Below are 22,875 nucleotides of genomic sequence, written 5' to 3'. Positions count from 1 at the left end.
TCCCTTAGCTTGAGTGCTGGACACTCATAGCTTTGACAAAATGAGCTGAAGAACTTGCAGCTGTCAAAACCACTAAAAGAAACTGGGTAGGTATACTGAACAGGTGAAACTCATTTCAAAAAACCAGGGCTACTTAGAACAGTTTCCCCATCAAAATTGCTTACTAGGCTGATTCTACTGGTTCCACTTTACAAACAAGATCAAGTATACTATCACTCTGTTGATCTTCATTTTTTGGCTTCCAAACTTTGTTCGGGCAATTGTACAACTGCTGTTTTCAGTTCGCACCAAATACATGTTGATTAAAACCATACAGAAATGATTTCTCAATGTAATCACGCACTTGCATTGCAATTCCTTTAGTTCTGAACAGGTGACAACATGTACACTGACTAAATCGCTGTGAAAAATGGAGTCACAATTTGCCTCAAGTCTACTTAGTGCACAGAAGTTCAGATAAAACCCCCATTTTACACTGAAATAATCCCTGAGGGGATATCCAGCTCCCCTGGTAGCATATCTATTTGCTATAGCCTCTTCCAGCTGCATGTTTAATCTCACACAAAGGTGCAATATGCAGGTACCAAGGTTAGCTTGTGGGGCTTCACTGTTTGAGGTGAAATCCTAATTGGCCCAGGACACACACACACACACACTTTTGTATAGAGAAGCCTTACATGCATACATGGGCACATAAAAATGACATGTGCTTTTGTTTGTTTGCTTGCTTTTGTTTGTTTGTTAAAGAAGTGTCAGTACTGATATTTTGATAAAAGTATCATAGGTGCCAGCACAAAATGGCTGCCATGGGCACTGAAAAGGAGGTGACAGTACTCTGTAGTGAGTACCATCAGACAAAAAAGATTTGCATAATGCATATGACCCCTTAACATGACCACTAAGTGCATGGCGGTCATTGGCTGGTGGTTGCATCTGGGGGGTTGGTTGTAGGTTGGTAGGTCATGCAAACTCCTCAACCTTCTAATGTTTCCTTTTAACGTGTGAGGACTTTCAATTATTGTAACACACACCGTGAGCTTAGGTAACCACCACCATCATCGTCTGAATCCCAATGGTGTGTTAATCATTGCATGAATGTACTATATCTGTATTAATCCCACTGTTGTATGTGTGTACTCCTGTCTGTCAGTATTATGCAATGTAGCAGAGTTATTAGACTAGGATTGGAGACCCAAACTCAAATCCATAATCACGGAGATCACTGGGTGACCTTGGGGCAAGACTCACCAAAAGACTGTTGGGACAATGAAAAGGAAGGGGGAAGAGTAATGTATGCTGCCTTGGAGGAAAGACAAGATAAAACTCTGAGAGATAAATTCTCCAACTTAAACTGGAAGGGTGAAAAACCAGTGGGGCAGTGACACCAATTAAATAGTAATGAAGTAGGATGGGGGATATCCCATCCCCTAAAGGAAATATTTAACATTTCCTTGGATGTAGAAAGCCACAAACATGGCATCTCTGTTGTTTTCAGGAAGATCAGACTAAAGATTGCTACCTGTGAGCTTGTTAATTCACACACACACACACACACACACACACACACAAAACAAAAGGCTTTGCTGACTAGCACAAAGTCATCAAGTCAATATAGATATTGAGCTGGATTCAGGCCCTAATATATGCCTATGGTATTTTACAGGTATCAAGGACTGGTTCCAAAGCTGCTTTGATGTTTACTGGGCAGTATTCAATTCAATGGTTGTGCTAGTGCAGGGAAAATATGCCTTAATCCATCTGTTCCTCCCACCCTGATTAAGGCATAACATTCTGGTTGACATTTAGTCTATGAGGATTTCACCTCAGCATAAAGTCCTGAGGTTGTTTCAACATTAGCCATAGGGAACACTGTCCTCTGCTCAGTTTGAAACAGCAGGACAGCTCAGAGAACGCTCTTCTGGTCAGTCCTTTCTGCAGATTTAGGTTAATCACAGACCTAGGCATCCTGGAGGAAAGGCAGAATGTAAGCATCATGCATAAGTATATTCTATAAGTCCCAAAGCAATTAATCAAAAGACCATATCTACTACATTTGGCCTTTTCAACATTCTTTGTTGTGATTGGCTGATCTGGAATGCTCTATTCAAGTCATCCAGGACTATAAACATGGTGATCTAAAGCGGCTGGCCAATCAAACTACAGAATATTGAAAAGGTCAAAACGGAACAAGATGCTCTTATGATTTATGTTACCTACAAGGAAATGCAATTCTAATAGCTCATCCACATGACAAGAATTGAAATAAGAAAATAAAATAGCCAAACATGAATCCACTTTCCTGACAACAATACTCACAAGGACAGAAAATGATAAAGAATTAGCCATTTATGTGCCTGTTATTTTAGAAGAGAAGATGGGTCAAGATTTACTTTTTCAGCTGTCTGTCTAAATGGCTAGACTTGTTAATCTTGAATCTATAAAAGCAAACAAGCTTGCACTTTAGGACATGTAAACCACAACTGTCCTCATCATGCTTGGTATCATTTTATTTACGTAGTTACTCTAAATGAAATATATTGATCTGTAGCACCACAATTACAGTTTAAGTTCTATGAAATGAGCGAACTAAAGAAACAAATTTATCTACCCCAATCTACAAAATTATAGTATGTTATTTCTATTCCTCTTTCAACAAAAGTGTGCCTGAATTGAGATGATTTAATAGTTCCCTCATATAACTGTTATGTCAGATAGAAAGCTTCTATTATCGTCTAATACCTATTATAGTTTCTTATAGATGAAACCCACTTAGCAGTGTGCTGTGAAAGTGAGACTCAGGTAAGGAAACTGCCTTACTTAAAATAATCTATGGTTCAATGGTAATCTACTCAACTGAACTCTGGGATTAGGGTGGTTTGTAAAACAAAACACATGAACCTCCATTTGCTTCAAATTCATTTCTGTGAACAGCAAATGAAAACATGAAGCTGAATGTGAGAAATGAATGAAAATCTCCCCATTTTTCCCATTCATTTTTTATTAGTATTTCAGCTACTAACAGGAGACAAATTCATACTGAATCGGCTTTCTCTCCCATCTCTAATTGTATTCCAACCTGGGGTTCTGATGATAAAAGGTGGGTTAAAATGTTTCAAATAAAAAAGCAAGCAAAACAAAACAAAATATGTAGATATTTATAAAATGGGTTCCTTTAGTATTATAATACTTAGCCCATTGCCAATAAATTGACTGAAACAACTTTCCTTGATCTATAAGCCCTTTGATCTCTAGGGCTTTCAAAGAAATTCCACACACCTTTAACTCTTCCTCTTGAGCAAAAGCATAAAGAGCTAGACCTTGCGGTGAGCCCTGAAGACCACCACGAAGCTGAGCCATTCCCAAATAAAGCAGCCTACCAATGACTGAAAAGAAAAGGAACCATTCTGAATTTTGATCTTCTGGAGTCTCAACTGGAAAGAAACAAGATTATATTAATTTTAGAAAGTATGAGCTCTGGGCACTGACTTTCATTGGCTAAGATGTTAATATTTTATGTGAGCCTAAAGCATGCCCAATTAAAGCAAGATCAGAAACATCCACAAGTATATTCAAAGACAAGCATGGCAGTTTTAGACAGCACCATAAATTTGTATGCCAAAAAAAGCTGCAGCAGAATAACATTAAGACCCTGGCAAGGGGAAGGAGAAGGCCTCAAAATGTCATTTCTTTGTCGTCCTGCAAGCCCTGTGGTATGCTGAAAACCACTGCCGCACTAATCCCGTAAAAGGATTACTGAGCATAAATGCACAAGGACGATGGATGCAGACTTGGCTGAACACACCTGGGTAAAAAGTAAAGGGCAGCCCGAGTCCTGTATCTTCACTCTTATGCAAAACAGTTGCTGAAGATAACAGTTCCTTTTTCCTTTCTCTCTCTGCCTCTCTCTTGTTCCCAAGAGTAGAAAATCTGGCTTGTGCTGAATTAAATGCCAAACAGGTAAGCAGAGAAAATAGAAATAAATACTCAAGCACTTACAGCCAGTGTGGTGTAGTGGTTAAGAGTGGTGGACTCATAATCTGGTGAACCGGGTTCGATTCCCTGCTCCTCCACATGCAGCTGCTGGGTGACCTTGGGCTAGTCACACTTCTCTGAAGTCTCTTAGCCTCAGTCACCTCACTGAGTGTTTGTTGTGGGGGAGGAAGGGAAAGGAGAATGTTAGCAGCTTTGAGACTCCTTTGGGTAGTGATAAATCGTGATATCAAATCCAAACTCCTCTTCTTTTTCTTACAGACATTGTCATGTTGTAAGTCTTTGCCAAATCCTCCTTGGCTAATTTCTCTCTTTATTGCTTTCCATCCCAAAGGCTTTCATCCATGTGACCCTTTTATCTGTCTCCAACCACATTGGTTCTTCCCGCTGCCCCCACACCTAAGAATTGCTTTCCCATCATAATTCTGAGTCGAGAGACTCAGAGATCATTTGAAAGTTGAGCTACTGCCAAAGTTCAGGCAGCAGGAAAAGATCTGTTCACATGTGCATGCACTGTAAACAATGGGTTGTCTCCAAAAGAGGATTACGCATCATGTCGCATCAGCACAAGCATTCCTGTTTGCACAATGAGACTTTACCCCTCTCTTCCCTCCGCATGCCCCTAAATCTGTTTGAGGGTTTCCCCAACCCTCTGGAACAGATGTGGGAGGGGCATGTACAGGGAGTGTAAATAGAAATCTTTGCGCTGATTGAACACATTTGTTGGATGCCACTTACTGTGAATATATATTTGTGTGTGTGTGTGTTTTTCTGGCATTGATGTGCCCCTAGAACAGGGGTCAGCAACCGTTTTCAGCTATGGGCCGGTCTACCATCCCTCAGACCATGTGGTGGGCCGGACTATATTTTTTTTGGGGGGGTGGGGGTGGAATGAACGAATTCCTATGCCCCACAAATAACCTAGAGATGCATGTTAAATAAAAGCACACATTCTACTCATGTAAGAACACCAGGCAGTCCCCACAAATAACCCAGAGATGCATTTTAAATAAAAGGACACATTCTACTCATGTAAAAACATGCTGATTCCCGGACCATCCACGGGCCAGATTTAGAAGGCAATTGGGCCACATCCGGCCCCCGGGCATTAGGTTGCCTACCCCTGCCCTAGAACAAGTGTGTAATGCAAATATATTTATACCAGTAAATAGTACTTATTTTCAAATTTGGTACCTGCACTTTCGTCATTTTTTTAAAAAAATAATCGCAGTTTACAAACGTTAAAAATGTATAGGTCACTTCCAGATGATCTGTTTGCTGAATATTTGTTCTGATTTCCATTAAAGTGGAAATGTTAGACAGGGCTTTAAAATTATTATATTGTAATGGTCCTAAAAATACTGGAGGTTCATCAGTGAAGATCTTGATACATGGATGTTGTTGATTCTAATTATGTAAAGGGTGGTGGGCATCTGTAAATATGTATGAGATACTATTGGAAGGTAAGCTCAATGTATCCATAGCCTAACCCAGCCCAGTTGGTGCCATGAAGGGAAGGAAGGAAGGAAGGAAGGAAGGAAGAATTTTAAAGAAAACTATTGACAGTTTTCATGTAACTATCACAGCTTAAACATTACTTTAGCCTTTCTGGTCTCATAGGTTATAATTTCCTGTTATCTGGGTAAGGATGTTTTAAACAGCTTTTTGTAGATGATTAGGTATTTGCTGATCATTCAGGACAATTTACAAAGATAAATATATGTTAAATGGTTTTCTTGTTAAACCCAATGTAGAAGTAACCCCTCGAGGCCAGACAGTAATTACTCCTAATAACAAATTAAAGCATTACCTACTTCTTTTCCGTTTTTCATTTTGAAGGGGAAATTACCTTACAGAACTGAACACACTTGAAACTGCAGATTCATATTTTTTGATAAAACCACTTCTTTCTTCTCTTTTCCCCCCTTTTTATATAACATCTGGAGGCAAAAGAATGTGCTCATTGAAAGGGATGGGTTGTAAGCCATTTATTTCTGAAGCAATGCTGTTTAACTTCTAATGACCTTATGAAGAAACCACCATTTCTTCTCTCCTTAGTTGTAATGCTACTAAGTGGAAGGGCTAAGAGAGGGAATCGGGGATGGACGGACGGGAGTTTGTATCAGCAGAAAAACAATAGCATCTTTTAATTATACACTCACTATGCACCAAACTTAATATGATTAAAGTAGTAGAATGGCTTTCTGCAGCTGTACCTTTCTACCTGGAACCTAGCAATAATGAGATGATGCATTGTTTGGGTTTTCAAGAGGACCACAGTGTTTATTTATCAAATGCTGAAGGATCTTCTACAGGTTAAGGGAGTGCTCCTGAACTCTCTGACACCAGCGTGGGTTCCTATTAATCTGAAATGTTGGAACGTTTCCCTCCTGCTTCAAGTCTTTCGGCAAGCTTCCTTGGGTGTGGGTCCCGGAGAACTTGGCTCTGTACTCCTAGCCCTTCCTAGCCAGCATTTTACTATCTCCAGGGATTTCTACCCACTATGCCACATGGGAGCCATGTGGCACTGAGTGGGTGAGTCACATGAGGCACTTGTCCCCACCCCTCAGCCCTGCAGCAAGCCTAGAGGTGTCCTTCATTTTTCTATAAGTGCCACAAGGTGCTTACCAATTCCTCCTCCCTGTGTGAACTGGTTCGCATTATTAATTCCTACCTACTGAAAACAACAATTGTATTTAATCATATTTGCTGGATTGATTTCCATTCTGTACATTGGATGAATAAGTGAACTTTGGCAATGTCCACTTCACTTCCATTTCTGCTGGAATTCCCTTACATCCCTATTGGTAAGTGACTAGATTTTATCCACATTTCTGTCATCTTACTGGTAAAGGATAACATTCCCCTGACAGGGGTATAGATATAAAAAATGTGAAGTGTTTTCTGACATTTAATGGTACTTCTGGAGATACACTGCCTTCAATAAATGACAATAGGCTAGAAATAATCAGTTATGAAGAAAATGAAACTCCATGTGTTCTAGCTAAAAACTCTCCACCATTTATTTCAATGAAAAATAAACAGAACACCCAACTCCAATGAACTCAGTGGAGTTCAGTCTGCAATCCTATGCCTAGTTACATGGAAGCAATAGTCTGTCGAACTCAATGGGACTTACTACTGAGTAGACATGTGAAAGCTTGCAGTGGAAAAGTGCTTTCAAGCAAAAGATGTGCCTGCTTAGCAAAGAAGATGCAAGTAAACTAAAATTCGGCTCATTTTTCACCTTTCACTTCACATATATTGAACTGCCATAGTTAGCAGATCACTAGGTGAGCCTTCAGAGGGTTCAGTCAGCACAGTGACCAGATAATGAACCAAGATAGTGGTTGACACAGTTCCCTGATTTGGAATAACAGGCCTAATTAACAACCTCTGAAACAACTCTGCTATCTAAACAGGTCCCTATTATAAGTTTTTCCCTATCTCTTGCCTTTCTTCCAGGCATACTTGTCCAAATGCTACTCCTGTAACATGATACGCTCTACTGTTTTGAGATAGGCTTATCCATATATGCACTTGCTTTTCTCATTGTTCACAAGCCATTCTTTAGGGGAGAGAAAGTAAGCCAAGTGTTTGTTTTGGAGCATCTTGATGAAAATCAACAGCTGTATCTCTGAGCTTTAGCTATCTTCAACTTTTGCTTCTATAACCATGGCATTATTGTCAAAATTAAACAGATATTGAAGGTGGGGTTGGGGATATAATATGTACCCGTTTGCAAAAATTTGTGCACAAATTGTTAAGTTTTAAATCTGTGTTGCTAAGACAGGATGTCCTTTGCAAAAGCAAAAGCAGATGGTTTTGCTTTGAGGTTTTCTTTCTCACAGATTGAACAAGGTAAGGAAGGATTCATCTGGTGATAAATATAGTAGTTCTTCTGCTCGTCGACAAAACAAATTGTGTCAAAGTCTCATGTGAGTGGTTAGTAGAATGATCCACACCATAAATAGCCATTACAAAATATTCCTTAAAACATTGTCTTGCCTTGATTGAGAGATACATTTAAAAAGTGGACTTTTAAGTAATTTATCTTTACTAATCAAAACTTGAGAAAGCCCCCAAATGGAGGCCGATGCTAAATTTAGCTAGCTTGCTCTCAGATAATTCACTTCAAATAGTGGGTTATTTGGATACTGGCTAACCGGAGGTGGTGGTATGAGGACGCTATATGAATTTAAAAAGTAAAAAATAAAAAATAAAGAAACAGAATTTCAAATATTTGGCAGATTGCAGTTTTGACAACCAACCCACAAAAAGATAATTAAATATACTTATTTGCATAATGAGTGTGCATTCACGTGTTTTCACTCTTCTAAGATGGTCTCCACAGTCATCTGTGGTAGGATTCACAAGCTGCTGTAGATACTTTATATCCCAAGGGCATTAGTGAATGGTTAGATCAGTCTCAATTTGCATAAGAAAATAGTACGTATACATTATCATTCACAGAACAAAAGATGTGTGCCTACAGTCATCAGGTACTGCAATCTTTGATGTGTTCTTGATGACTTCTAACTCCTGTAAGAACTTGCTTTTGTCTTGGCCTATGTTTGCAGTGGGTAGACTGATCACATGCCACTACCCTATAATGAAGGTCCCCCCCCCATCCCTTTCTTTTAAAATGCTGAGCAGATGTCTCAGGAGAGGCAGCCAATTCTGTATAAAAAGGGAATGGCGAAAGAAACTGGGCAGAAAAAAAGCCCTAAGTGTTGTAAAAGAAGGTCTGAGAGTCCAGATCAGTCACTAATCATGACAGACCCAATTAGGGATTTCTCAGCTTTGTCATTCTAGGCACCATTTCATCTGGAAATATTGCAGAGAGATATGTCACTCACTATTGATAGATTTATCTGACTACTTGTCAAATCTATGTACATTGACAAAAATCTATTTTGTTGTTTTTTTGTCACAGAAATCTATACTGGCATTTTTCCCTGTGGAGATTTGGCTAGTCATTGTCAGCAGGAGGTGCCAGCTAGAACTGCTTTCTCCCCCCTGTGTTTTTTTATTGTGCCAGCTGCTTCCTTGGCTTAGGATCCTTTGGTTCAGATTGTAAATGGGGGCAAAAAAAATCCATCTCAACCTCAGCCTGTTCGATGGAAAATGACAAGGGATTGATTTATGATTTCTTCTTGTGCATCTTAGAACCACGAGCAGCTAATCTGAGTTTTTGAATGGCAGAAATGAGAAAGGAGGATTCTAGCTAGGAATCTTCTTGGTGGATCTTGGAGAATTCAGGTAACCAATCTTAAACTAGCTGGCAGAATAGTAGAAAAATATGAGTCACATTTTGGCAAACCTAAAATGACATTTGAATTATTTATAGTCACAATTTTACTGACATTCTTTGACTTGAAACTTGAACTTCCTTGACCTAATACTTCAGCACCAACTATCCTTTAAACCAGAAGTTTTCTAACTGTAACACTGCAGTCCCAGGAAACTCGCCAATAAATTTTAGAATTTAAAACTCTACTTCATTATCTATTTGTCAGTTATGCTAAAATGATGTGTAGCTAACCTTTGGGGAAAGTATACTACTAGTCAAGGACCCTGAAGTAGTTTGTACACACACACACACACACACACACACACACACACACACTGATGTAGTTTTGGGTCTTCATCCACTAAGTTTGGGATGAGATAACAATACCATTCCCAAGCCCATTCCAGGGACTGTCCCTCTTATCAGGGAGTGCCACAAATTCACAGCATCTGTCCCATTTATGGAGCTCACTTGTGGCCGACCATCCATGCACTAAAATACCATCAAGATTCCTTATTTTGGAGATCTAAAAATGCTTGAACAAAGGCCAAAACCCCTTTTCATTCCTTCAAGCCCCAACATTTTTATCTTATAAGTACTTGCCCATGTGAATAACAGGTCTTTGCTATCAAAACAAGTTTGGGGTTTTCTTTTGTTTTGCTTAATCCTCATGTACCTTCCCATGCTGTTATAGTTGGACACAGTTAACCTAGCTAACATCAGCCATACGAAAGTGGAGTGCATCCTAAGTTAAATGGAAGAGATTCTCTAACCATAAGAATGTTCCTGTCCCAAGACTAAAACATAGGTTACATATCCAAGTTTTGGAGTGTTGCTCAACAGAAAGGGATGATGTCCTTGATATCTACACACACACACACACACACACACACACACACAAAATCAAAGGGTGGACACGTAACATTTTAGAAGAAAGATTTCCTGAAGTTGAAATGGATACCAAAAAAAGTAGCTAAAGCATTTTAAAGACATCTACATAGAAGGAAAAAATGATGATTAGGAAAAAGCAATTAAAAACAAGATAGACCATGACAACATTTCAGTGACATCGCTGTTTACAGCTATTTAAATCTCCAAATAGTGCAGTTGAAGTTTTTTTTTAGTTTTTTTTTTTTTGTTCTCTGGGGCTCTATGAAAATCTCCTGTAATTTGGCCTGAGCTATTTCCAGAGTAACAAATTACACTTTGGAGCAGGCTGTCCTCAGGAAGCCAGGAGCAGCTGGAAAGGAGGAATGGAAAGTAGCAATCAGCTGCCACTGAGTGTCCATATCATTGGGAATCATGCAGTGGCAAGGGAAATGGGTGAATTGTTTGCTTGGCACTGTGCAGGCAGGTAGCTGATGCCTGACCAGTGGCATCCCAAGCAGTCAGAGCTTATAACATCCGTGGTTCATACAGGGCATTGCTCGGTCAGCAGATTCTGTCTGTCCCTAGCACCTGCTGGAGAAAACAAATGGTCTCGTTCCTGCTGGTCAGTGATGATCAGTGACAGCCAATTTCAATTTGATGTATAATCTCTACAGTTGACATGGGCTTCCATGTGACAGTAGGCTCCAAAGGGTAATTCCTGCATTTAGAGAGAACTAAAGTTAGATTTTTGGGGGGAGTGGGGCATACAAATTAGGGTATATGTTTATTTTTTAACAAAAAAAATCAAGTATTTAAAAACTAATTTGAAAAACACTAGCTGGAAGTCTGGAATACATGTATTTTAGATCTATTTCCAGTAATTTTGTGTTGGTAGAATGATCGAATTGTAGAGTTGGAAGGGACACCAAGGGTCAACGAGTTCAACCCCCTGCAATGCAGGTATATTAAATTTGACATGGCGTAGCGAGCACCATTTAGATACCGTCATGTTTATGCAATTTTTTTTCAGTGATTTTATTTTGGTTGCCAAGGGACCAAAAATTGCATTCAATTCACCAGCCACGGTTCAATTTGTTTGATGATTCATGCAGGGTTGTTTTGTTTTTTTTAAACCAACGGTGCTTAAATGTGCCTAACTAGGCCTATTCTATGCACACACATAACAGGTTGAATCTGGAGTTTTTGTAGTGGAGTCCCATCCTACCAGAGGAAGCTGGACAATGACAATTTTTGCCAACTCCTCCTTCTACCTGCAGCTTTGGAAAAACTACTATGGAGGCCATGGGAAGTGTTGTTGCATTTGCAAAGGGAAATGTACAAAATTACCAAAGAGTCAAGTTGATCTCTCAGATTCAGAGTCCTGGAATCTTGTCCTTTATGTGGAGGACGGAAAAATATTTCTATCCCTCAGTGCCTTTTTTCAAAATAATAATAACTACGCTCCTTGAATCAGTTGCTTCCCTTTATGTGCATCATATGCATTTGGGTGAGGGATGGGGGGTTCTCTCTTTGTCAATAGTTATTTCTACATACTCCTTTGTAAGGATTTCAAAATGCAACGGAGACTTTTAAAAACAAATGAAAACCCTCCAAACACTTTGTAGTTTCATTTCACCTCTTCCCTACTCGCATTTTTATAGCAACACTACAAAGAGGAACTTTGGATCCCCATTAGCAGGGAAGTCCAACGTTGCAACATAAGTTAATGGCCGCGAAGTTTCTATTTAAGTTTACCTGGCACAGCCAGCTCTGCCAGATGTAGGCTTGCTATCACATCATTTGATCTGCTGACAATGTGCACTGCCTTAAAAGGGGGGGGGAGGGGGAGGGAGGAAATGCCTAGGTGACTCCTATCCAAATCACACATATTCTTTTAGTTAAAGAATGAAATGTGAGACTGAATTCAGCCTTTAATTACATTTCCTTCCTTACCCCCAACAAACAAAATTTTATAACCTTTCCAATGAAGAAAGCCATATTTTGTGAATTACTTGCTTGGAATCTTCCCAGGAGCAAAGTTACTTAGGAAACGTTCTATTATTTGGATTAATCAAAGGTAGAGCTCATTTTCAAGTATTTGCTCAACTTCTTTTGTCTGCTAAGCAGCAGTGGATGGATGCGTTTGAAGATTTTCTTTTCTCCTTTTGAAGTTTTAATTTACTGCTACCTGGCAATAGGAAGGATTTCTGCGATGAAATAATCATTGCTTAAAACAAGATATCTCATATTGCATTTGTGTGTGTGCGTATGTAAGGAGGAGGGTGCAATCTTACCATTCGTTGTGGGATGAAATAAGTTCAAACTCTTTCTTTCTTTTTTAGAAGAAAAAGAATCTAAAGAAAGAAGCATCAGCAGAGATGTCTGTGTTTCTTTGGAGAAATAAAACAGCTTTGCCTAAATGATTATTTAAATTTAAATTATTTAAATTTATCTTCCTTAATAACATACGTCTATCATTTCCTCCTCTCCTTTGCTTTAGCTCCGGCTCGGTGGGGATGTCATTGTTCTGGAAGGATTAAAATATGGAGAGAAAAAACCAACATGTCTATGTTTTAACATGTAATTAAACAAGCAAGGCTAAGTATTAAATCTGTGTCCTCTGTACTTTGAGAAGCATTTTTACAAGTGGAAAGTTATTCTGCTTAGGCAGATCATCCATTTTCCAGAACCTTTTAAACCTGCCTAATATATTGAACGTCAAAAGGGCTATAAAATCTCTCTTAACTATTGATATCTATTTGTAGATGGCAGTATAAGTCCTGACACACATTTGAATAGGCAAATGACTGCATCAAAACAAAAGTTCTGTGCTTTGGTCTAGTGATTTCCCAGCAATAACGTCTTGTAAGGCTGGAGAATTCCAGGTTTTTATTTAAAACACATAAGGTGCAATCTGCATCTAGTAAATTCAGCAGGACCTTTGCCATCAAGCTCAAAGGCACACAGATATACCTGTAGCTTTTAACTTACTGCTCTTGACAACCAATCTGCTACTTGCTGAAGAGAATGGTGTAAAATCCCAGGTTGCTTTGCATATCCATGTCTTTGCTGCAAGGGTCTACATCACATACAAAGGGCACAGTCAGCCAGACACAGCCTCGGTAGACATAGGATTCCAATATGAGCAATTTTATCACTGAAGTAGCCTAGTAAATACACTATGGCAGCCTGTGAATGGTTCAGATGCTAGAGACTGTGACCAGGTACCTTAACTACACTGAAAAGCTCAGCTAGATGACTATCTGAGCATGTGATAGTGGCAGAGAACTAATTACATCATCATCATCATCATCATCATTATTTGTATACTGATTTATACCTGTAGCTCTCAGGGCAGTTCACGGCATAAAATCACAATATATATAAAAAACAGAAAATATACAATAAAAACAAAAACAATCTGATAATCCCCCCTTCTGCATTTTAAAAGGGCATCGAAGGTCTATCAGCCAAAGGCCAGGTTTAAGAGGAATGTTTTCACCTGGCACCTAAAGGTATATAATGAAGGTGCCAGTCAAACCTCTCTGAGGAGTGTATTCCACAAATGGAAAGCCACTGCAGAAAAGGCCCTCTTCACCACAACATGATTGGAGGCATCATGACTGTGTGCTCTCCCATGTGTTCATCTGGCTTTGCTCCAAGTTACTTTGGGCTTTGATATAGTTCTGGTCCAAGTCCAGCAGAAAGGTAAAGAAATGTATGAAGGGAGAGCAGGAAGAGAATGGAATGATACTGATCAAGATTCCACCACTCTATTCCTGGAAATGCAGTTCTCCAGCCAAGTAACTTGTACAAAAACGTAAAGTGTGCCTCTGAATGTACATGTGAGTGAAAATAGCATTCCAAAAGACATTATACTGGGGGAAATTGCTTTGCAAAAATGTGTACATTGGGAAATTTCCACTAAAATTCTAATTAATTTGATGAGGTCTTTAAAAAAAAAGAAAAGAAAAGAAAAGAAGAATTGCACTCATGTGGAAATGTGGAGAACTGAAATTAGGATTGGCAAAATGAGAGAAGTGAGAGAAGCCCAAACTGAAACATTTACTCATCCCTAGTTGGGGTGGAGTGGGGGAAATAGTGCTGTTTCAGCTACACAGGTAAAAGCAGTCACAACTTGAATACTGGAAACTAAAAGGTGCAGTGGCGTAGCGTGGGTTGTAAGCACCCGGGGCAAGGCAAGTAATTTGCGCCCCCTAACCTGTGGATTTGCGCCCCCTAACCCTAACCCCCAGATGTTGCGCCCGGTGCGGCCGGCCCCCCCTGCACCCCCCACGCTACGCCACTGAAAAGGTGTGAAGGAGCTGGGTAACACCTTTTGGGGGGTGGTTGGCTCGCCAGATGCAGCTTTGTCACGCTGGCCACGTGACCCGGAAGTGTCTCCGGACAGCGCTGGCCCCCGGCCTATAGATGTGAGATGGGCGCACAAACCCCAGAGTCTGTCAAGACTGGCCCGTTCGGGCAGGGGTACCTTTACCTTTACCTTTACCTATTAAAAGCTAGCTGGCAGACAGGCCTGGCTGTCTGATGAGGCAGGGTGAGGTAGCGGTGTGGAGTGGAGTGGCAGAAGCCCAAGAAGCAGTGTCTGCCTCACCTCCGCTGCCCTGCCCACCCCCTTTGCTGCCCATGGAGAAGCTGGCAGTGGCACTGGTTTCTAGTGAGATCTTGTGAGATCTCAGGGAATGTATGAGATATTGTGAGACTTCAGCAATGTCTCAGAAATCTCACCAGAAGACAGTGCCACTGCCAGCTTTTGCGGGCACCGCTGCACAACACAGGTAAGAGAGGTGTGGGGCTGGAGAGGAGCATGTTCCCATCTTCTCAAGCAGCGAATTGTGACATGCTGCCCTGCTGACAGAAATTCTAAAAATCAGGTGTCAAATTATTATATATGCATTACTGCTTCCAACATCTCCTCACTTCTGTGAGCAAATACAGTAGATATTGAACAGAACACAGATTTTGAACGGTAATACACATGCTCTAGGGACACAGGTGGTGCTGTGGGTTAAACCACGGAGCCTAGGGCTTGCTGATCAGAAGGTCGGCAGTTCGAATCCCTGCAACGGGGTGAGCTGCCATTGCTCGGTCCTTGCTCCTGCCAACCTAGCAGTTCGAAAGCACATTGTACAAGTAGATAAATAGGTATCGCTCCAGCAGGAAGGTAAACGGCGTTTCCGTGCACTGCTCTAGTTCGCCAGAAGTGGCTTAGTCATGCTGGCCACATGACCCGGAAGCTGTACGCTGGCTCCCTCGGCCAATAAAGCGAGATGAATGCTGTAAGCCCAGAGTCATTCGCGACTGGACCTAACGGTCAGGGGTCCCTTTACCTTTACCTTTACGCATGCTCTAAAATGTATTTATCAAAATTAAACCAACCACTGACCAATTCTCTATGTACTTACCCTGGAGTAAAAACAATGTGCCTTACTTCCGAGTAGACACCACACAGTAAATGAGAACACATTTTGTGCACAGAGAAAGGAGGAGCCATTTAAATAAACTTCCTTTGGCAGAGATCAAATCTTTGCCTCATCTGACCAAGTCATAGCAGACCACACATCCATTGTGCTTCCACAATCTTTTTTTCCTACCTTTGTGGAGCAAGCAAAGAATTTGGTTTTCAAATCATTGGCTCCGTTTAGGACAACATAACAGAGTGGGGATTAAAGGAAACTGGCAGGAAACTATTTTTCCTTTTATAGCAACTGTCTGTTTGGCTGAGCTGCCTCATAAGTGAACCATTTAAAATTTCTTTGCATACAACATTTACGGAGCTTCATTTTGGGCGAGACTTAAATCTTTGCCTCCTCTGCTGCTGTAACCACAGCTATGCACTTCACTCCAAACTCTCATTCTCTCACACACATATACAGTGGTACCTTGGTTTATTAACTTAATCTCTTTCTGGAAGTCCATTCTTGAACCAAAACCATTCTTAAACTGAGGCATGCTTTCCCTAATGAGGCCTCCCGCTGCTGGTGCCCTTCCACCGTTCGGATTCCGTTCTTAAATATCATGTGCTTTGCATGAAGAGGTGGAGGTTGACTGCAATTTACACCCAGTAGGAGGGTCAGAGTGAAGCCTGCTGGTCCAGTCCGCCCCTTGGAAGGAGCCAGTGATGCAGCCTGCCTGCTATTGAGCAACTGATAGGCAGGCTACAGAAAGGGGCACAATGGAGATTGTGGTGTCGTTAAGATATATGGTTTATTTACACATATAAACAACCTGAGCATATGATGGAGGAGTATGGTGGAGGGTTCGTTGCATTAACACTCCTAATGGGTTGTGTTTCTCTCACAGCCACAGCCTTGGATTCAAGCAGAAATCAAACATTGCTTTGACTTTCTCTCCAGCATGCGGCCTTTTCTTTTAGCTCCCTACTCTCTCACTCTCTACTCTCAACTCTGGCTCTGTCTTTCTAACTACCAGGAGCTGAAGGATGGGGCCCACCCATTTGCCATCACACACACAGCCCCTTTCCTTTGTTCCCCCTAATGGTTCTATCCCACTCACCAGGAGGCTAGACCGGCTACTCCAAAAATTAGAAGCCTAGATTAAATTGTAAGACTTGCTGGATCCAGGGATTAAAAGGGTCTCACCATACAGCCTAAAACCCCAAACTCATCACAATATTGTTCCTTTTGCAGGATTTCTCAATTGCCCAGAGAGAGGCCTAGCATTGTTCTATTTGGATTTTCAATTTGATTTGCTGAGGTTGAGACAGAGACCATGAACCTTCTCCCCCTCCACATATTTAGTGAATGTGTGGAAGGGACTTTTCTTCCTTCTTCATGCACATTGTCACTGATCACCCCAAGGCCACCCCAATCTCTGCCAAGCAGTGTGAGATTCCAGGGGTTTCAGCAGTTAACCAGAGTGGGTGTTTCCTTTGGGAGAAATGAGGCACAGTGGAGTGGAGTGTATTTAAGATGCATTGTTTTATTTGCACATATGTACACCTTAGCCTTGATGGAGGGAGTGCAGAATATTACACCCCAAGAGTGTCTCTTTTGCTTCTCCCATAATTTCAGCAAGCTTGAATCCAGAGCAGAAGCCAGCCATGCTCCCTGGTCTCTTAGTGCAGCCTCTCCTTGCCAATCTTCATGGAGTTCTGCCCACTTCCTGGTTCTCCTTCCCAAAAAGAAACTTGGCAAAAGGTCAGTCCTGCTTCTGCTTATATAATCGCCCACTGTAACCCTAGCAAGCTCCCCCTCTGTGCCCAGCAGTGTCTTCTGTTTTGTTAATGACTTGCATTGAAGGGTTAACGACTGTCCATTTCGGCCTTTGTTTCTTAATGGCTTAGTTGTTTATTTATTTGAAAACTGATGGGAGGGCGTTCCACAGGGTGGGCACCACTACCGAGAAGGCCCTCTGCCTGGTTCCCTGTAACTTCACTTCTCCCAGTCAGGAAACCACCAGAAGGCCCTTGGAGCTGGACCTCAGTGTCTGGGCTGAATAATGGGGGTGGAGGTGCTTCTTCAGATATACTTGGCCAGAAACAACGCAAACTTTAGGATCCATCTTGGAGTCACAGGCTTCATACAGTGGATCATTGCATGCAATTTCTTTTTTGCTTCTGTTTCTGAGGCATCATAACAATATTTTTGAATTTAGAAGTAAGTACCACTGTGGTCAGTGGGGCTCACTCCATTGACACATGTTTAGGTTGCAGCCTGAGAGTCTGAAGATATTATGGCTGTCAAGATTACTAGTGCTGACCATCCTCTGGGCACTAAGGAACACACACATGCCCTACTCATAATCAGTTATGATTATACCACTTAAGACACAAAGCCTTTGATCATTAAAGAATGTGAAGATTTACAAAGGAGTACGTAAAATAGCCTTCATCCTCTTCTTTCTTTTCCCCCAGCAAAGCCAAATGTTATTTATTTTAAAGACAAAAAAACCCCTCAAATCAATGCAGCCTTGCCAGATTCAATTCACACACAGCAGCTCAGCTAAAACACAATCCAGAGTTACGGCATTTTTGATACCTGCAAAATAATCTCAACATAGTGTTCTGTCATCCTTTGAAATGGCAAATGGTAGTCATTTACACCAGATGAGTAACTGACTAGAGAATTATTGCACCTACAGCACAGGATATACAGTACTCTGCACCTATTTCAGGGGAACTAGAGTGGGTGGCCGGAAGAGAGAAACGTTTCCCCCCATTTAACCTGTAATTTGACAACATCTGCAAAGAATTAGCCCCAGCACTGGCATGGCAATTGTTGTATCTAACATCAATCACCAGGGAGAGGAGGTTGCTTTAAATAGATGTTAGCTGCATAACACTTTTAAAACATGAAAGGGAAGGGAGAAATGAAAGGAATAAGATATTTAAATTGGAATGGAAATTAATTACTGAAAGCATAAGGCTTGTTCCAAAGACCATTGAAATCAGTAGCATTTCTGTGCATTCACAGGGGCTTTGGATATGACCATTTAGAACCCATTTTGCCACTGAAAAGAAATGAGGAATGTACATAGATAACACAATTGTCTGTTTGTGGTTATATATATTACAGATTGCCATCTATCTATCGTCTCCTTTTGTTATTGCTGTTCACAGTCCTTCTGTTTCTTCCTTCACCACTCTTTCCTTTCTTCACCCCCTCTTTCTACAAAACTACAAAGCATAGTAACAAACAAAAACAACACCCCACCACAGTTTAAATTGCCATAGATTGTTTAAATTAGCCAAAGGCCTGGGAGAAAATGAATGTTTTTGCCTGGCACCTAAAGATGTGTAACGAGGGTATCAGGTGAGGCTCCTTGGGGAGAATATTCCACAAGTAGGGAGTTACCACAGAAAAGGCCCCTTCTCATGTTGCCATCCTCTGGACCACTTGTGGAGGGGCACATGAAGAAGGACCTCAGGTGATGATTGCAGGATTTGGGACAGTTCATCTGGGGAGAGGCGGTCCTTGAGGTACTGCAGTCCTGATCCATTTATAAAATGAAAAAGTAACGAAAAGATGCAAACAAGATGCATTTTTTACAGTCATACCTTGGTTTTCAAAGAGAATACATTCTGGAAGTCCGTTTGATTTCTGAAACATTCAGAAACCAAAGCGCAGCTTCTGATTGGCTTCTGATTGCTCAGGCATGCCGGACACGATAGCAGAAGCCACATTAGATGTTCTGATTCCAAAAAAGTTCAAAAACTGGAACACTCACTTCTGGGTTTTGATTCGTTCGGGAGCCGAAACGTCCAAGAACCAAGGTGTTTGACAACCAAGTTACGACTGTACTTGAATGCATTGAAAAGTATGCATTTTACAGAAAGTGTGCCAAAATGCTGACAACAGAGTGGAAAGGCACACCGGGAGACAGAATGGGACTGAATAAACCTATGATTGTGTGACACCAAGACTAAAATGGGGCAGAATTAATTGCTCTGCCCATTCCTACTGTTTTATTACCCTCCTCCCAATCAAGGACACTATTAACCCTGGAAACCTGTTTAGCATATCCATTGACTCATTTGCATAAGATGAAAATGACAAGTGCTGTTCTCAGCACACTGGGAGTGACAACTTGTTCCCCATCTCTGGATGACCCCTCTCAGTGATTTACATGCAAAAAAAAAAATCCAAACAAACCAAAAACAGAACCATGTAGCACCCAGTGATACAAATATAGAGCAAGTGCCATTCACTTAATATGTAGCAGAATTGTGAAGAGTATGTGACTTGGACAAGATGATCCCTTAGGTTCCTTCCAACTCTACAGTTCTATGATTCTATGATATAGGTTAATTCTTCTTCCCATCACATATAATGTGATCACAAAAAAGCAATGTATTTGGTACTGCACATCACCATCCTTCTGGTCAGTCCACATGTGCCTCCCCATCCATCTATTTCTGGATCTTCCCCTTCTGCAACGTTCCCTTCCAACTTAACTAAATTAAGCCGTTTTGAAATGTTAGTAACATTACCTTTTTCATTAATATAACTAAAAAGTAGTCACATTGCATAGGTGGTCTATAGAACAAGCTTTAATTAACTTGAGTAATAAAATTCTGTCATTTAAGGTGAGAAAAAAAACTAATAAAATATCTGTCTGCATGCCAAGTAATGTTTACATAAGTGCTCAGATGGTGTGTAGAATGTGACTGTTTTCAGCTTTCTAAGAACCTGAACTTCCACTAAAATCGAATACTTCAATAGCTCAAATTTTCTTCTAACATTGAGCCAAGTCAGTGACTATCTCACCATTTTCTGAAACTAACACTATATAAAAGAAAGGGTCATTTTGGGGCTCTGCAAAAAAAAGAAATTTTGAGGACTCTTGTTACCTGGATATTAAAGTTTTTGCCAAGCTGGTCTTACATGTGTTTTGCTTTCAGTCTTCTATCTATTTGCCTGGACGTAAACCCCATAGAACTGGGTGGAACCTACTTTTGAGTAAACATGAGTAAAGTACCACACTTTCCCTTTGCATGCTTCCTGGGCAGAAAACATGTTTCAGCTCAGCACGATCTAGCTCTGTGCAAAGATGGGGAAGGAGTTTGTTTAGTTCTTAATTTAGGGTGAACTTCCCAAATTGTGAATTGAAACACATCAATCTTTTGAAATTTGCCCTTCTGCGGATTTAATGATGCAGTGTACCAACCAAAGAATGTGAACTAACATGCATAAATTAGTGAAAAGTACATGGACAAATGTATAGGTTATTTTATCTATCTATTTATTTTAATAATGAATGAAGTACTTAATACAGAATAGATATGTGATAAACAAGAGTAGATTGAAATACAGAAGATACAATTAATCAAAAACAAAAATGCAAAGCATATTTTTTTAAAAAACCAACCCTTCATTTTCAATTGTGTCAGCTGCAAATGAAAAACAACTATTCAGCTGGATAAGGCTTGAATAACGAGAAAGGTTTCCAATGGGTATCTAATGCATAGATTACTGAAATTAATATTGCAAACTGCGTTACATTACAAGGAAATGGCTTGCAAAATACATGTACTAGAGAAAATTGCAACAATAATGTGTCTATTGGGATAAATACACACAAAAAGTACAAATTCTTGCAGAGTTTTTAAAATAAAATTTGCAGAAGTGGGGCATGCTGAATTTAAGAAGGCAAAGGTAATAAACTGAAGGAAACTAGAAATTGCAGGTTCATCCAGTGCTTTTTTCTGGGGGGATGCAGGGGTATGCATACCCCATAACATTTTGTGAATCTTTGTACTTTTGTCCGTTTACTGCATTCCCCCCCCTAATTTGAACTATAAAATGGTGATTTTCTTGAGTCAAAATGAGAATACCCCTAAACATTTTTTTAAAGAAAAAAAAAGCATTGGGTTCATCTATCCCTAGTTCTTTGTAAACACACACAAGATCAAGCTGTAAGAAGCCAAGGTCACAGAACTCGGACAACTGTAGCTGTAATACAGGGGTCGGCAAGGTTTACCATGCCTGGGCCGGTTTACTCCCTTTGTGGGCTGGATTGTGCACGCACGCCCACGATTTCCAGCTGCATCTGTGCAAATGCAATTTTCGCCACCGCAGAAGCGAGTCCCTGTGCCGCATTGCGCCGGTTTAGCACAGTGCGTGGGGACTCACTGAGTGAGTGGATGGCTCGGTTCAGGGGAGGCTCATGGGCCAGTTAAGTAATTTCGTTGTCCCCGAGAGGGGGCAATGACAATAAAGATATTATTATTATTATTATTATTATTATTATTATTATTATTATTATTAAACGACCTTAATGGGCTGCTTGTGGCCCATGAGCCTTAGGTTGCCTACCCCTGCTGTAATATATTCAATAGGGCACTCGTCTCTCTTTCCTCACCCACTGTGTCTGCAACCCATAGGCACACAAGGTGCTGTCATATATGGAATCAGCCCATTGACTGGCAGTAATTTTCCAGGATTTTAGAAAATCTTTCTGAGCTGGGGATCCTTTGCATGCAAAATCAGTGATCTGTACCACTAAGCAGTAAGACAATCACAAGCGACTTTTTAAAGTCTTGAAAGTTTTTTATTTATTTTTAATCCTGTTAAAGGGGTGGGGATGTGGAATTAGCATTGAGAAGCTTTCTAAAATGCAATTGAAGTAAAATATATGATTTAGAAGGGAGAAAAAAATCTAGGCCGCCTGCACTCTAAGTTCTGAAAAGTTACCTCTGCTTAAAAGAATTAAGCATAATCCACAAATCTTGCTTATTTAGAGAAAACGAGGGCCTTGCAATTTGCTCTAAGGAAGATGTGACATTGTTCTTTCCATTGGGTAATGGATGCTGTAGATCAAAACTAAAAAAAACCCCCAACCCATTAATGTCATTTAGAACATATAAGGAGGAACAAAAATGCAACATGTTTGCTACCCTAACTCACCTTTATGAGCATGTATACCTATTCCTATGAAAATTGTAATCTGATGATGTCAATATGGTGGGTCTCCCCTCTTCTGGCTGAACATCGATTTGCAAATTGTCCAGCAGGTTATGATCCATTTTCCCCACAAAACATGGAAGAAGGGTCAGAGTTATCGCAGGAATCATCATCACACCCTAATAGCATGGTGATTCCACTAACAACCACTGCAAAATTAGCATTTAATGTTTAGATTAGTATTTAATGTTTTTTTTCTAAATAATTGCAAGCCTTGAGGCAGGTTCCATATTTAAAAAGCATTGCTTGAGTTAATAATGTTTAACTATCCAATGT

This window comes from Podarcis vaucheri (genome assembly GCF_965113315.1).
Source record: "Podarcis vaucheri genome assembly, chromosome: 1".
In the NCBI taxonomy this organism is placed as follows: Eukaryota; Metazoa; Chordata; class Lepidosauria; order Squamata; family Lacertidae; genus Podarcis; species Podarcis vaucheri.
Note: the sequence above shows the minus strand (reverse complement) of the source record.